Source organism: Rhipicephalus sanguineus, chromosome 11 (assembly GCF_013339695.2).
Source record: "Rhipicephalus sanguineus isolate Rsan-2018 chromosome 11, BIME_Rsan_1.4, whole genome shotgun sequence".
In the NCBI taxonomy this organism is placed as follows: domain Eukaryota; kingdom Metazoa; phylum Arthropoda; class Arachnida; order Ixodida; family Ixodidae; genus Rhipicephalus; species Rhipicephalus sanguineus.
In genome coordinates, this window is record NC_051186.1 from 63,045,711 (window position 1) to 63,062,901 (window position 17,191).

At 45.5% G+C, this 17,191-nt stretch overlaps 1 pseudogene; it reads right to left on the reverse strand.

The window, feature by feature from the left end:
* Window positions 1–15,113: 15,113 nt before the first annotated feature.
* On the reverse strand, window positions 15,114–16,330 carry LOC119374512 (protein GVQW3-like; annotated as a pseudogene).
* Window positions 16,331–17,191: the final 861 nt, after the last annotated feature.

Consider the following 17,191-nt stretch of genomic DNA (forward strand, 5'->3'; position numbering starts at 1 on the left):
TTCACGAGGAACAGTTGGATCTCATTGTGGAAAGCATAACCCTTTGGGCAACGCTAGGGAGAGCACAGGTATTAGCCTATGCTCTCAAGAGACACTCATTACGTTACAGTGAAGTTTTAGTCAATGGCACTTCTCCACCTCCCCTTCCTCCCCCCCCCCCCCCCCCCCACACACACACACACACAAATGTAGATTACTGCAACTCGCCTTGCGATGCACTGCCTACGGGATCGGCCCACCACTGACGAACCGAAGATGTCATGTGATGTTTCGACATCACGTCATCAATGTCTCTCATGACACCTCATGGTATCACTGATGGCGTCAGGATTATGTAAAATTCGGTCTATTTCTGACCTCATAATGACGTCACAGGATGTCATCGTCACTGTTTATTTAGGTGAGAGGCCGGTGAGGAGCGGTGTCTTGTAAGGGGCCAAGTACCAGATCTTCCCGTTCTATCTCCTGGCTTGAGCTCCTCGATCTACGTGGAGCTCTATTTTTACTGAGGCCGGCTGAATGCTACAGTCGCGGACTTTTATTATTGAGCTTTTTTTCAAACATTCGTATTAACGCCGCCTACGCCGGATATTTCAGCACGTGAGGCATATATAATACATATTGCCTTAATATTCATACGAAGAAGGTGCTACGAACGAAAACAAGCGAAATAATGCGAGCTAGGTGTCGTATAAAAACTTCATGCATATCGAATACCTCTGACAAGATCCGTCCTTTACATAATGTAATTGTTTACTTAGTGTGGTAGCAAGAAGTAAAAAGCAGCTGGAACGGGGAACAGAAAATGAGATTCTGCCTTAGATGAATGCTGTTTTATAGACTGACTGCGCAGAAGGTCATTCGTAAACGAACAAATAGACGATCAGAAAACACGAAAAGCAGTAAACTGCGAGCCTAGACCAACGAAGAGAGCAGTAAGAGCGTGCGTGGATGGATCAATAACGGGGAGATCTTTGAAGTCCCATTATTGTTGACCAGTTGGACGAGGAGATTGCGCCCGTTATATTCCGGTTCTAAGAAAAAAAGAACATTTTGGGCATTTGAACAGTAGTATAAAGAAATAAGTGAGCGAGGATGACAACGGAAACTCGAGAAAAATACTCCTCACTGCACTCCTGATTGGTACTAGTACTGCCAGGTTTCTTCGATACAGGGTATACCTATGCAAATCTCTTCACATCCTAAAACGTGCAAGTGCTCGCCGAATATGCCGTTTCTAGTAATCGGAACCAGACCACGGTAGAAGGAAATATTCTATGAACACTAATATAAGCGAGGCCACCATTCTTACATGAAGAATATTATTTCGGTGTGTTGAACTTAGAAGAGCCCTAATAATAAATTTGCAAAATTGGACGACTGCTTTGGAGTTAGGAATGCTTTGATGGTATCTTTGGCGTATTAATATAGACGCGTAAATTGGTTGCAAACATTACTGGTTCTCACAAAAGGGACAATACCAAGAAGGCTCCGCTTAGTGTAGATGGATGTCAAGGCTTATTACTCCAGTATGATGATCTAGAAAAAACAACTTGTGATGCGCCTGTTTGTTTGACATTATAGTAATTCTAGCAAAATGCTAATGTGTACAACAAAATATATATACATTGTTTATTGTTTTTTGTATTCTCCTTCATAACAGATTAGGCATGCTATAGGGTGAATGCGTTGTCGTTGCCGGGTAGGGGTAACTTTGTATGTGTGTTTATACACGCACAAATGCAAACACATACATAAAGGCTGGATGACTCCCCCCCCCCTTCGCCTCCCCTCCCGAAAACATTGCTGGCTACGTGCATGGTGGTTGAGGCATGTGGGGCTTCCTTTACCCTTACAATAACGAGAATCGTGGTTAAGCTTTGGCTCTAGAGCAGTGGCTAGCGTGTCTCAAACCAAGTCCACTACGCAACTTTCACTTCAGCTGGGACGTTGAGGTGTGATCTGCGCTCTACTAGCTCGGTTTATATAATCGTAGGTACTCTGAATTCTGTCCACGTGGACAAAGGCGACTCGAGGGGAACGTTGACGACGACGTGTTTGCAGGATGCAAACAAGAGAAACATAAGCATCGAATGCGACAATGCGAGAAAGGCTTGCAAGTTTAAGGAGCATTTGCCATGAGTCCGCGTTATCCGCTCCAATTAACAATCGGTCCCAAGCTTTTTCTTGCTAGGACAAACGCTTCAACAACTCTAATTTACCAAGCTCACATGACCGCCGAGTCTTCACCTCGACCTCACAGCTCCGGAATATACTTTGTCTTCCTGTTCTAACGCGACGACCGAACAATGGTTTCTGTCGATTACAAAGCCAGAGGAAAGTTACAATCCAACTCATCACTCTAAGAATTCTCTCAACGTGAATGGACTTAGTGAATATGTGATAATTTTAATGGCTTGACTGATTTACGTGAAGTCTCTCTAAGTGCTCTTTCACGTAATTTTTATTGGTGTGATTTTTATATATTCTATAATGTGAAAAGAACCAGCCGGCGCTATAAAAACTCGCTAACACCTTCTAAACAACATATAATTAAAAACATTATGAGAAATAGAGAAGATTGCTCAAATTAACGGCTAGTGTAGGACGTTCTCATTCGGGAAGTCACTTTTCGACAATTATTTTGTGCCTGAACTGATTTAAAGTAGTACAATAAAGGCATTTAATATCTCTAACGCAGATTGTGTCAAGATTGAGAAAGGCGTCCCATAAGGTGGCATTGTGTCCCCTACCCATTTAGATAATACAAATATGCACGGAGTCACAAGCGGTCATATTTATTAATGAATCTGTTATGATAGCTGCCAGAGATGGCTGCGCTGTCTACTAATACATTTATGAGTAATATAATAACATCGCAAAAAACTAAGAGACAGGCACTGAAAACACGAATACAACTGGAGCAAGTTTTCTACATCAACTGCCTGTTGCATTCAAGAAGGTTTATACCTCATATTTATTACGCCTATTTCGTTGCATGAAGAGATTTGATTTCCAGAGATAATATGAGAGTTATGAATGCGTTAGATTAGGCGCCGATATCTCAGCTTTCAGTTTTTTCCAACAAAGAAAAACAGTGTGTTCGACGATTTTCTGTAGCACTTACCTCTGAAATAAAATACTCGCTGAAGTATCGAATAACATAAGCTCACGTAAGTATGATCAAAGTGAAGACAGCATTCGCTTGTCACTGCACTAACATAAACACACACAACTGCTCTGTTCAGCCCACAGAAGGCACGCTTAGAATGGAATCTCGAGACTGACCCTAACCATCTGACCCTAACTATGTCAACCTAGACAACTTCATCGGCGTAGACAACGTTCCCAAACTGTCTTCTTTTCTTTTTCTGCTTTTCCGTTCGTGGTAATTTCACGCCTTCGCACCGTCCGGCCAACTTCCGGTATGACCTCATAAGTTCCGGCGTTTCCCAGTATTCGATTACTTCCTGCTTCACCTCAAACCAATGAGAGCTCGAACAAGCTTGGTACCGAAGTACTCGCGAACCAAGATGGCTGTCTCTTGCCGTTTTGAGCTGGCCAAGTGACAAAACTTCGCTCTGGCTTCGCGCGTTGCGTGTTTGTGCTTGATATCCGAGCGCGAACTTCGCTTTCTTATGTGCGGTGTGTTCTCAGACCAACTTCCCAACCTCACTTTCAAACTACCTCGCCTCGGGCTAGTTCTACGCGCCAGTTGGCCAGGAGAAGCTTATTTGGATTTCGTAAGGAGTCGTCGCCTTGGGTGCTGTTAGGTTATATCATCTTGTTCAACGTCTACATCATAACCTCCATTTTTAATATCACTTCCTATCAACGTTCAATCACAGGTGCGTTCTTCCGAAAAATGGTTAACTGGGACATACGCAGGCATGCGTATTCATTTGCGAAGCATATTAGGCGCTACAAAAAGCGCGAGATATGCAAAAACTGGTCAAGATGCACAAAGTCGCGTCACTGAGACATGGGCAGAAGAGAGGCACGATTAGACACACGAAGCGCAAATGTCTAATCCTGTCTGTCTTTTGTCCCTGTCTGAGTAGCGCAACTTTGTGCATTCTAATGGCAAACCAACACGCCCCAATTGCAACCTTAGTGGACAAGATGCTTCCTGTTGTTTATCTTGTCCCGTTTCTTGGTAGGCCTAATAAGTTTTGAACTGGGCTCTTACCCCCAAGTAAAAGAAAATGTATTTCAATGGCTACAGAGAAAGAAACGAAAAATAATTGAAAAGGGCTAGTCGCTGGTACATTAAAGAGGCATTGAATATAAGATGAAGGGAAAAAAATTTGAGGCGGCCCTCTGGTAGTTGTATTTGCACGTCTGGGTTCGTGTGGCCTGGTGTATTCCTTGGGTTAATTTTGTGTTTCGTCGTACTGCCGAAGTGTGTCTCCGAGACCACGCAGAAATAAGCGTGTAGTTCATCTCTGCTCCTTCAGGCGCCGCAACAGTTCCAGCTGCTCAGAAGAAAACCGTCTGTTTTCAACGAGTTAATTCTATTGGTTTTCATTAACTATCCTGACAGTCAATCAGTCCTTATCTTAAGATATGTTCTCATATCGTTGAGACCACTATAACTCTTAAATTGAACTAGAACCATCGATTTTGTACCAGTTTTACTTTTTATAGGACTATTTGTCTGGATATTCGTAAAGCTGGAAGTAATTCCTCGACAAGAACTCAATGTAAGAGAATCAAGATAGTCACTCGGTGCTCGCGCCACCGATCATTTGTAATATTGCTAATAAAAGGCCTGGCAGAAGCATGTGCGACTATATAGAGTTAGACTCCATTTCACCCTTCTGACTCGGCAATATTTGCTCACGAGAATGGAGAAAAACGTTAGCTAAATTTGCTAACGAGGCGACATCCGGCCAAAATGTAAGCGGTACGCTCAATCATCAATATTAACGTACAGTAAAACTACTCCCCGCTCATTCAGCGATATTACGTTCGGCAGAGATGTGAAAGGTTGTCATTCGTTTACGAGCCGATTTTAATTAAAGTGTCATTCGTGTGCTCTCCCGTTCATAGGCGTTGGCGGTGCAATGCGTTCAGCGCTAGCTTTCACACCAGCGAGAGAGCAGCGATTTGCCAACGCGCTGCTCATCTAATTGCGCGTCGGTCTCTCAACGAACTCGTTTGCTTTGGCGTGTCTAAATTGAGAACCGTGACGTGACAGCAGCCAACGCATGGAACACGCGAAGAAGTTTGCGGAGGAAGAACATTTGCCAGACTGCCGCCGCATAAACGGACAGGACGATGAACAGAGCTTTTGTTTGCAGTCACGTAGTATGTAGTTGGTCCTCGGCGCTGGATATGCATTGTATGGCGCAGTTGCAGGCTGATGATGAACAAGACTAAAGCTGGACTGGTGACTCTGCGTCATGATCGGGAAACATGCGTTAGTGATAATAATAGACCCACGCGTTGTGTCCGTTCGATTCCTTGCATACGCTTGCGCAGGGTTTCTCTACAGGGGGGCGGGAGGGTTGAATGTTCGTCGGGTTGAATGCCCTTCCTATTAAGTCAATGTATAGGGCAGACTTTGCGCCCCCCTCCCTCTTAGGTGACTAGGAGGAAGGCCGCCCCCCCCCCCCCCCCATGCGCACGTCTATGGTTCCGTGTCTCCTGTCTACAAGATCTGCAACGCGTTGTATGAGCTCTGTGGTATTAGCTTCTATGAAGGTTGTGAAAAGTCGCAAGCGTTTTAGCTCGAAAAAGCGCGAAATGTTCGGTTTGTTCCACGTAAAAATTAATGAGCAACAGGGGCACTGCCGAAAATGTACGTACACGGTCTCCGGAACCAATGGAGAAGACAACACACTAACAAGAGTGGTGGGGAGAACGACGGTGGAGAGAGGGACACTAAAAAACGCTAGCTTCGGAGCCGGCCCGGCCGGACATTCACCCCCTGGAGAAGGCACCGAACGGGTCTCGAAACGTACGGTCAGTTTTTTTTAAATTGAAAAGCTGCAGACAAAACGTGCCTGGAGAGTCCTTTTATTCTTATAGTCAAAAGACGCCTCTAGAGTGAGCTACAAAATGAAAGCAAAAATTCAAAAAGAAAGTACTCACCGCACTTTACACACGTCTTTCACCCTCTAGGAAACGTCGTTTCTGTTTAAGAACTACCTGTTATAAATAAATTAACAAAGCAAGCGCAAAACTATCGAAAGAAGTCGGCACTGTTGCGTAAAATACGAGCGAATTGCCAACGCTAAGCTGCTTTAACCTTCGAGGCTCACCCGGTACGTTGCAAGGCCCTCCCACTGTGAAAATGTTGAGTGCATCCACGCGTGATAATAATTATAACATTCGTTGAAACAGATCTCACAACATTTGTTTCTTTTTTGGTATTATGTGGACCTTTTCTCGGAATGTATTTTTCAGTCTTTCAACTTGTCGAATACCCGACCGCTTGCAACATTTGCGAGACAAATGCTCGCGCTCTGCAGGCTGCACAAGCTCAGGCGCTCAGAATGTGCTTCGGTTCGCCAAAATGGGAACCAACAGAGGCGACTATTGGCATCGCCAGGCAGCAACCAATACAAATGCACATTGCGGTGGAATACTTGAGATCTCACATCAGACATTTCGCTCGAGCTCATTGCCATCACCATGCAACACTGCCTTCAGAAAAGCCGCAAGCATCGTACTGAGCAACTATCTCGCGCTTCTCCTCCAACCTTCCGTCAGGTTCAGCCCCGCATCTAAACCGTCGACTCCACCTTGGTGTTTGGTTCGTGCTGGAGTGCACCTCAGGGTACCAGGAGTCAGGAAAAAAATCTGAGTTGTCATCGCCTGTCCTGAAACAGCTATCTCTGCTTCTACTGCACGAGAAGTACGCCAGCCACGTACATATTTACAACCTACGGCTCAACGACCATCTGGCGTTCCTCCGGAGCAGTGGTTGCAAGGTTTGTGTAAACTGGTCGCGAAACTTCCATAGAAGCCCATGTGTCAAGTACTTGGCGGCTCGTTGCCACCGTCGCCATCTGCGTATCGCGAGGACAACTAACAGCAAGCAAAAAAAAAAATTAAAAATATGACGTCACAACCGGAAGTGGTAGCGACGTCGCGCATTTGTACTACATGACGCGAAATTGATTTTTTTTAATTGCTGACCTTCTACAGGCTTTTGATAACTACGCTATTTTATTTCGTCCTTATGGCTCACCAATTGTGCGTGCGCGCGAAAAGGAAGATGAACAAGAAAGCTTGGGGAAGCAAGCTTGCTTTATGAGAAAATAGTGTACTAGCTATATACACCAAAATACTTTGCAGATGAAGTCATCATACAACGGCTCACGAGCAGAAGAGCACAATAGTTAGAAAACTTACGTTGCCCAATCGAGGAAAACTACTGGAACGAGACAGCAGCCTTGAGAGAATCACTTTGGAAACCTTGCAGTACAGCGTCTCTTCGTTTAGCTTGTCGCATTCACCGTCACGAAAGGCGAGGGCACGCAGGCCGTGCGCCAGCGAAAGCAGTCGGCAGTCACAGGAGCTGTTATCTTCACATTCTTTGAGCTAGTTTAGCTTCTCCGAAGTGTCACGCCAGTAAACAACACATCGGCAAATAAATAACCTACGGAAGATACGCACGAAACCACCGAGCAAAAGTGAGCGATGCCTCGTTGACCCGGCAATGCACCGAAACGGCCGAACTAAACACATGCCCACATAGCAGACTGCCTGCACACGCCCCCCATTTATGGCGCTAGACCACAAAAAAAAAATTAGGCAATCAACTTTTTAGCCAAGAGTCAGATAAACCGTAAAGCAAATTTCTAGTTTACATTGGCTACATAAAATTAGGAGTATTCGAAAAAAATTTCAATTGAGTTATTGGTTTTTGTTAGTTGTCCCCTCCTCACCTAGTCGCGCTTCAATCGTACGGTGGGCGTTGATGACTGTGGCAATGGGTTTCCGACCGCTCTTTGTTCCAAATTTCGCGACCGATATAGTTTGACCAAGGTGGTTGTTTCAGCGAGAGGTATAACCACCCAACAACATTGAAGGCTGCGGAACATGCATCTCTTCGCGCTGCACTTCGTGTTCTCAGTAGCAAACAACCGCAGCGATGGTCGATTATCAGCGACTCCAAAGCAGCACTACAATCACTGTTAACAGAAGGAAAGCCTGAGTACGGGCTAGTTGGTATTCCATTTTCAAAAGTGATTACAGCGTAAGGGAAGACACAGGCATGGACCGCACGAACAACTGGTATTCATGATCGCAGACGTCATTCCTACGTCATTTGAGAAAGGTCACCACGTGACATTTCCGTGGTTGCCAAGTGACTGTGGCGTGATAGGCAACGAACATGCCGATATGCTGCTCTGTCAGTTTGAGAAGGCAACAAGGAAGAGGCTATACCCCTTCCAGGTCTGATGCTGCTACCATGCTTCGTAAGACCGCACAGGACATTACGCACTCCACACTGAACACAGCAAGTCGCCAAAACTATCGGCAACACTACCTGAACACGCTGCTACGGTTTCAAATACCAAATGGACTGCGCCGAAGAGAAGCCACTCTGCTATGCCGGTTATGGCTAAGGGTGACTTTCACAAAGTCATTTTTGTTTCGCATATAGGAATGGCCGACAACGCTCTCTGCGACATCTGTAGTATCGACGAGACTTTTGCGGCATACCCTCTGCGACTGTCCTCGCAACGGTGTACAGAGACGATCACTCGCAATCACTCTCGCTCGCCTTGACCACAGACCGATGTCGCTAGCAACTATCATCAAATGTCATCCCAAAAAGTCAAGTACAATTAAAGCAACGAAGGCATTGTTAAAACTCCTAAGGACAACAGACTTGCACGAGCGGCTGTAGGCTGATAATGGTGCTGTGAACTGCACAGACTGCCGGAATCTGATGGTATGTGTGTGCCCAGCCTATCTTTCTCGCTTTACTCTTCTTTCAATCGCCCTTTCCATTGTGCAGGGTAGCGAACTGGTTATGCTAAACTGGTTAACATCCCTGCCTTCCCCCCCCTCTCTCCTGTTTTGCTTCCTTCCTTCCTGCAGGCATTAACGATGGCTGGTTTTCATACCGCAGGGCTCCAAAGCGTGGAAGTAGTAAGCTTATCACGTGATCCGCTGATTCATACTGTGTGCTCAGTCCATTCAGCTATTAAATATTGCGCTGTTTAATAAGCGTTGAAAGCTGGGCGAGTTGTCAAGGCTGTCATCCTCTGGCAAACTGCTCAGCAGACGGGACACAAAGAAGGAACGAAAGGTACAGACGAGCGCAGATTCACAACTGATTTTATCGTAAAAGTAGTCCACTTAAAACCAGGGTTGCCAATGGTGGCTACTTTTCGCCAAATTGGTGAATTTGAGAGACACGTGGCGACCTAAAATTATGAATGGCGACTTGGCGAATTTTTGACGATTTTCGGCTTAGGTCTCCACTGAGTTATGCATCCTAAGATTAGTGTCTTCCCAATGAATGAGCAGCAACATTCTCTGTATTTTTCTTGGTTTTAAACCCACGACTAGAATGTGCACATTACGCGTCATTCGGTTTGTCCGTCCTGTAACTCCTGTGCATCTCCTCAATTCGTCTAGATGCAGGAGGTACTGGAACGTCCCCCGGCGACATTTTAGCAAAATGTAAGTCAGCGGACTGCCTTGAAAACCGCGAGGCGGCAGTGTCTATAAGTTTATGACTTTAGGTGTTTTAAGCTTCTCTAAAATTTCGCTTCTGAAGGGCTAGACGATGGGTTGGCCACGTGTTCCGACCAATTGTTCCGCCAAAGCTCCAAATGTTCTGAATCGCTTGGCGACTTATTCACTGTTTCAGTACCCCCAATTCAGCTCGCAAAGACTGTTGTGGAATAGCGAAGAGAGGCGGATACACGGCTATTTGTGCAATAAAGAATATTTATTGAGGCATTTTCCACTGTTCTCGGTGAGCGTGTGCAATGAAAACAATAGCTATATAACATTTTACATTGTCAACCTAATCATTAATAACGCGTCGGATTGACGCGTGTAGATATATAGGCGACTATAAGAAAGGGTCGGTGGCGTCCGGTATCATATTAGTTCACAATGAAAAGGTGTAAGACTGCTGTAAGAATTCTGTCGTGTTACCTTCAATAAACCTTTTAGTCCTTTTATTTATATAAGGGTACGTAAAGCTGTCTACAAAGAACGCTTTCATGGCTTCCGCCCAGGGTTTACCACACTTTTACCTTTGAAACGAGCGGACAGGGATGGAATGAGATCATGAGCGTTTCATTCATTCACCCTCGCGCCACGACGCACATCTTGCGGCTAGTCGGAAAAGCAGCACTATGCACTCACATGGTGAAGCGGGCGATACGACTGGCATCGAGAAACGTCAATATAATTTCAGGGTCTTGGATGGTACTGTATTCTACGGGGCTATACGTGAGTGGAAATTTTTATTACTAGGTTTGCCACACATATCTAGAATGGCGACTTTTTTGGCGAAATTTGTAAAAAAAATGGCGACTTTTGGCGACTTTTTGCTCGTCGTTTGGCGATATTTACTCAAAAGTCAGTGGCAACCCTGGTGTCCAGCAAAAGACAACGTGTCACAGTCAATGTTTGTTAGCGTACCGCAAAACCCACACCAAAAACACACAAACAAAAGTTCTAACAGGTGCACGTGGAAGGCCACGTAAGCCAAGAGTAGCATGTAGAACTCATATATGCATACTCCTTACCCGACAGACTTATAGAAGGTTCACTGACACACCGTTTCTTATAATACGAAAAGCCTCTATTATTCTTCGTCCTATGTATCTGCTATCTCTAGAAATTACGTTCGCGTCTTGAAAAACAGGCTCGCAACAGCACTCCCGGCCATGCCCTGGCAAATGCAAACCCGGGCTTTTGGTTAGTGAACGTTCGTGTTCCCTTAATCTCATGCTAATGTACCTCCCGCTTTCACCGATATAAGGAACCCCGCAAGTCAAGGGAACCTGTTGCACAACTCCTACAGCGCATGGCACATATTGGTCTTCTTCCTTGTGTTGAACATGACACTGATTTCTTAGTGGCATGCTAGCAGATTCTTTCCTTTCACTTACCATTCTGCAAACATTTGACATCTTTCTTGGTGCTGAAAACTCGACGCGTACGCCATACTTCGTTCCTATCTTTTTCAGACCATGTGAAAGGCCGTGAATATAAGAAATGAGTGCAAGTGATTGCTTCTCCTTGACCTTATTACAATCCTCCAAGGTCGACCTTCTTTTCTTCTTGAGAAGCTATTGCGTGTTGCACAAAAAAACACGGTTGATTCCTCCGTCGTAGGAATCGGAATAACACGAAAGTAAAGCGTGCCCTTACAGAAGTAACTGAACGCTTACTGTACATTGATATAAGAGAGTTTGCACAATGTATATTGATATCTGGCAGCTAATGGCGCCGTTTAACGTGTATGCACTCACTTTGATGATTGGTGGTACATCTCCATCCCGACGACTAACGTCCATGTTAAATGATTAAACAAACCCTTGTGGTAGCTGTAGTAGTTAACGGTGAAAGCATAATCAGAGAACGAAGTGTGATAGCCAGAAGATCGTCGCATATTGGACGCAGAACTTGGTCGCCATCCCGTGGCATGTTAAAATGTAATTGAACACCACGGCCGGATTAGAGGGCAACGCAAAGCGCGTCGTGCCGCCCCGGTAGCCCGGCCGCGATTTTTCTCGGGGCGAGCGCGTGACCATGGAACGCGGTGTTACAGCCATGTGAGGCAGGCGCGCGTCGCAGAGCTATTTTTGGTTTGTATGAGCGTGATGCTGAGCGAGGCCGACGCTTTTACGACGCTTTAAAGTCCCGACTTTACGACGCTTGGGCAAAGGTCGCCACCTCACGGTGTGTTAAGGCATTGACAAAATTGAACTTCTATTGAAAACGCGCCGAATGGGACGGACGCGTAACGCGTTGCAGGTGCTAGTCGCGGAGGCCACAGCAATGACGAATTACGTTACCTTACAACTCCCAGAGGTCAACACCACCCAGCCGACCGGGAGAGTGGTAGATATAAAAGGCGCGTTCGTAAAGCCTCCAGAGTCTGTGACCGTGGCGCAGTGGATAGCGTGCCGGGATCTGTTGTTGCGAACCGAGCGGTCGTGGGTTCGATGCCCGTTGACGGTACCTTTTTTTCTTTGCCATCTGATTGTGTATATTTTTTCGACGTCATTTCCGTGACGGAAATACGTCACTGAAGTCTTGGTGGACCCCGGCATAAAACACTTTCGTGTTAAAAAAGCTGACGTCCAAATGCAGAAGATAGCCATCTACAGTGCCGACGTTTCAACGCAGCAAGGAACGTAAAATATGCCTGAGCAAGAACAACTTTACCGGAAGCATTTGCGATCTGCGTCTTCATTGCAGAAGCCGGACCCCTGAACTCACACCCCCTGAAACTATGGCCGTACGTTTCCGACGTTTTCTTTCCTCAACTTCACTGGCGCTCCATTTCGCGCCATCGAATCCACAGCCACCAACAGGACTTCGCAGCCAGCACAGATAAAAGGCGCAAAGTGCCCCATGAATTATGCATAGCAGCGGTCGGCGACAAGCTTTAGTGAACCTAAAATCGAGGCCGCGTTGGAGTTTTCACTAGCAGCTGCAGGAAAGTGGTTGCGCGTTACCGCAGCCTTTCTTATTTTTCTCCAACCAGCGTTTTTGTTACTGGAATGCAGTGCACTGCTGCGTTAAAGAAAGCTATGGCTGCGTCTTTCAACACAGAAACAGTGACTATAGCGGACCTACAACACCTTCACGCTTGTTTTAGCACTAGCTCTTACATAAGTTTGCGTAAAAACATGACTGTGACAAGTCTTAAATTTCCCATGATGCATCATGATTTCTCTCAAAATCGTAATTTTGAGAGAAATAAGCAACCTTTGGGATGCTGAAATGCGGCGAGAGACCACGCGGAGAATAATTCACCCCGGGCATCTAGCACAATTCCACATGTTCACGTCGGTCACATCCAGAAGCAAGCAATATTTTCACGAGAATGTGAAATTCATAAATAATGAAGTACAAAGAAACTGACAACTACTGTTTTTTTTTTATTAAATTGTATATAAGCAGAGGTTGGTGGCAATGCGTGGCGCCGGATGCTCCTCTTGCACAGTGTTGTTCTCGCAAATTTTAAAAGAAAGGCAGGGCTATACAAAGGCACATACTACAGCACTCAGTAGTCCAAGAACTTGGACAACTAGTCTTACACCTCATAAATAAAATATGCAGATTTTTTTTCCTTTGGCCAATAAGTAGCGTTAGCATCACAAGAATATGGAGTTCAATCAGTCAAGGCGCACTGTGCGCTAGGATTGTCGCACAACCAGAAAACTTGGGAACAGCGATTTCTTGTGTCTGTAACTAGAAAGTTTTATGGTCGCACGAGCTGTTCGTTGTGAATGTACTAGTTCTAAGGCTTTGTCTGCAAAACAGAGGCATCTCAGTGTACTCCCGCTGCCAGAACTCGTCGAAGGTATGAGAAAGCGTTCGTGCATTATATTCTGGCAGTCTAAATGTGAAGCAAGTAGGAGTGTTCTAAGATGTTTTCTTCCATACACAACGAAATAGCATCGTAAGCGAAGTATGCGTTGAATACACGCACTAAAAGCAAACAAAAAGTCGTCAAATACTGAAGGAAGGAATGAAGGTAACTAGTCTAGAAAAACTGGTATGACACCGTACAGTGGGAGTAGGGATATGGGAATTTGGAGTTTAGAGGTAGAGAAATAGAGAGATAGAAAAAGGAAGAGGGGGAAGCACACACACACAAAGATGATGACTAAGATTCTCGGGACCCGACAAGCGCTACGTGCCTGGGGGTGGACGTCAGCAACGCTGGTCATCTGCCAGCCGCGCCCCACTCGCCCGTACAGTCGTTCAATATAGTTACGCGGATTTGTTTTCTCTGTGGGCGCGCCCTCTTGCTTCCTGAACGACGCCTGCTTTGCATAGAGCGAGAAGTCCCGGGTGAAGCATCCTATGTCATCAAACGACTGGTTTAGCGGCAATTCTTTTTTTCGGTGCACAGTTCATTCCGCTCTAATTAATTCTCGGTGATATAGTAGCAGGTCGAACAGAGTGCCTAAGCGGCGAAGCGGGAAAAGAACGAGGGAAAACGTCTTTTATCAAAGGCACGCTGTGTGTGTCACCTGAGGAAACGCCCGTCATCCGACCTGATGCTTCTGGCATGCAATTATTCGTGTATTGTGTACACCGCACACTGGGTGTGCTTATTACCCAGCCTTCGTCTTTATTAACTTTACTAATGCAGGACGCCGTTATTTGCTCGAGTCTGCTGCTGCACTGAGATGAGCCTCATTTGCATGCCATCGTGATTGCACGCTCGTTCAATCGTTGCGAAACCTAGTGACGTAAAGAAAACACTATGTCTGTTTCGTCTCACTGCAGCTTTCTCTTTGTGCATATGTCAAAAAAAAAAAAGATTCAACACTGGCGCGTGCAAACAATAAGACTTGTTATCGTTTAATGTTAACATGGGCGTTTCGTTATATTTTGCATGCAGCTCATTACCTGAAACAATGATAATGCGAAACGGAGTCTGGATGTTTTCTTTTTGTTTGTTTTTTTGCTTCCAGTAATACAAAGCTTCGTTATTTGCCGAAGCAATGTATACAGGATGAAGTCTTAACAGTGGCACCAGGTGCACTGTTAACCAGTCTTTGTTAGTTCGGGGCCAATTACTTTAATGATAACAAGTCCTTGTAATATAACTCGATACACATGAATTTTATACATATTCCTAGTAAACTGCATGAACATGTATATGCGCCCACGTTACTTACTTAAATGTATAAAAAGAACTGAATATAAAGCTTTAGTGATAGTTAAAGACGATCAACAGGTACTGTAAAATGAATAACAGCTTAATGATATGGAAGAAGAAATGAACTGAAGTAGCAGGGTCGAATGTCACGCCAAGGAGTAATATATATATACATAAGGTCTGTTAGAAAAGTATCCGACCTTTGGTGGAAGAAAAAAACTGGCATAATTGGAGCGTTGGAAACCTAAACCCCCTCAAAGTAGTCTTCTTGGGACTCCACTCACTTCTCCCAGTGGTGCTGCCATTGTTGGAAGCATTCTGAGAAGTCCTCTTTCGGAATGGAGTTTAGCTCAGCTGCCGTTGCAGCCATAATGTCCTCCCTTGTCTGAAATCGCTCTCCTTTCAATGTCCTCTTGAGTTTGGGAAACAGCCAGAAGTCGCAGGGGGCCATATCAGGAGAGTAAGGAGCCTGTTGAACTACAGGAGTCTGACTTTTCGCCAAAAAAGTCTGAACTAACTGTGAGGAATGTGCAGGAGCATTGTCGTGATGGATGCGCCAGTTTCCTGTTGACCACAACTCAGGTCTCTTGCGCCGCACAGCATCACGTAGGCGACGGAGGACATCCCTGTAGTACTCTTTGGTGATTGTTTGACCCTGTGGTGCGTACTCGTGGTGTACCACACCGCGGGAGTCAAAGAAAGCACTCAGCATCACTTTGACGTTGCTGCGCACTTGGCGGGCCTTCTTTGGTCTTGTTGACGTGGAATGCTTCCACTGTGACGACTGGGATTTGGTTTCCGGGTCGTACCCGTACACCAAAGACTCGTCACCAGTGATAATGGTGTTCATGAAGTTAGGGTCACTGCTTGTGAAATCCAGCATGTCCTGTGAGACTTCAACACGAAGTTGCTTTTGCTCCACCGTGAGCAATTTCGGCACGAATTTCGCCGCAACTCTCTTCATGGCCAAATCTTCGGTCGTAATGGAATGTGCAGAGAAAGTGCTGATGCCCACCTCTTCCGCAATTTACCGGATAGTCACACGACGGTCCCGCATCACCACAGCGTTCACTTCGGCAATGACCTGGTCATTTCGGCATGTTGATGGCCGCCCGGAGCGTGGCTCGCTCTCCACCGATGTGCGGCCGTCTTTAAACCGGTTGTACCACTCCTTAATCTGTGTGCAGCTCATAGCGTCGTCACCGAAAGCCGTCTTGATCTTCCCAATGGTTTCCACTTGGCTGTCACCCAGTTTATGGCAAAATTTGATGCAGTAGCGCTGCTCCAGTCGCTCCGTCATTTTCCTTGCAATGAAAAACCGTCGAGAGCACTGCGCACGACTTCACTCAAACGCTGCGTCCCAGCGACTGACGCTATTGGCAGGCGGGAAAAAATTCACGCATGCGCACGAAGGTTCAAGGTCGGCTGATGCAAGCGCGCTTGTTTCAAATCCATCAGGTGCTCGCAAAAAAAATAAGGTCGGATACTTTTCTAACAGACATCGTATATATAAAGAGTGCGATGGTGCGTCAACTACCCTCCTTCCTATTGCGGCTGCTCGCATGTGGCCTGGATTCTTGGATGAAATACGCATGCTTGGCTCATTTCGCAGCCTTCTCACCACGAAGAGGTCCAGTATTTTAGGGCGCTTAGACTTGGCGACATTGTTTTTCAAGGACAATACCGGAGTTCGCCCCCAGCCAACCGGATGTTTAGCGTTGGCTAGAGTTGTATGAAACCTCAATAAAAACTGAAAATTTATATAACAAGCATGTAATGGTTCAAGTTAAGAGTTGCATAGTATACATGCGATATTGGATGAGAGGTTTATCTAAGGGCCAACAAACTGTCAGGAATATCAGCCAAAATTATTGGTATGAATTCATTGAACAAGGAGACTTTTTTGTGTGTTCGTGTGAACAGCTGAGATCGTTGCGGCACCTGGCGCATTATATCTCAATCGCGATTGCATGGCCTCCGAAATCTGCTTCGCCAATACGATGGCGCGCTGCTGGAGTTGAGTGCGCTTAAATTAACCCGATGAGTTCATTGAAAAGAGCAGACTGTGGGTATTTGCCGTCAATACCGTAAATAACCACTACAGAACCATCTTCCTTCACTCTAAAGTCTACACAAGTTGACCAAGAAGTTCACCAAATGCAAGGGGTTAGCGCCCCCTTTTAAGACATTCAAATTCAAAATTGAGATCGCGTAAAGCTTTCCCTTTAGCTTTTTTTTCTCATCGCTAAGTTTCGTCACTGCGCATGCCACGAGGTAATGCGTTTCCCAACATATTTTATTCTGTGTCATCCAGAAAGACAAATGGGCTCTTTTTTTTGCAAACAAAGAAAACAAGGA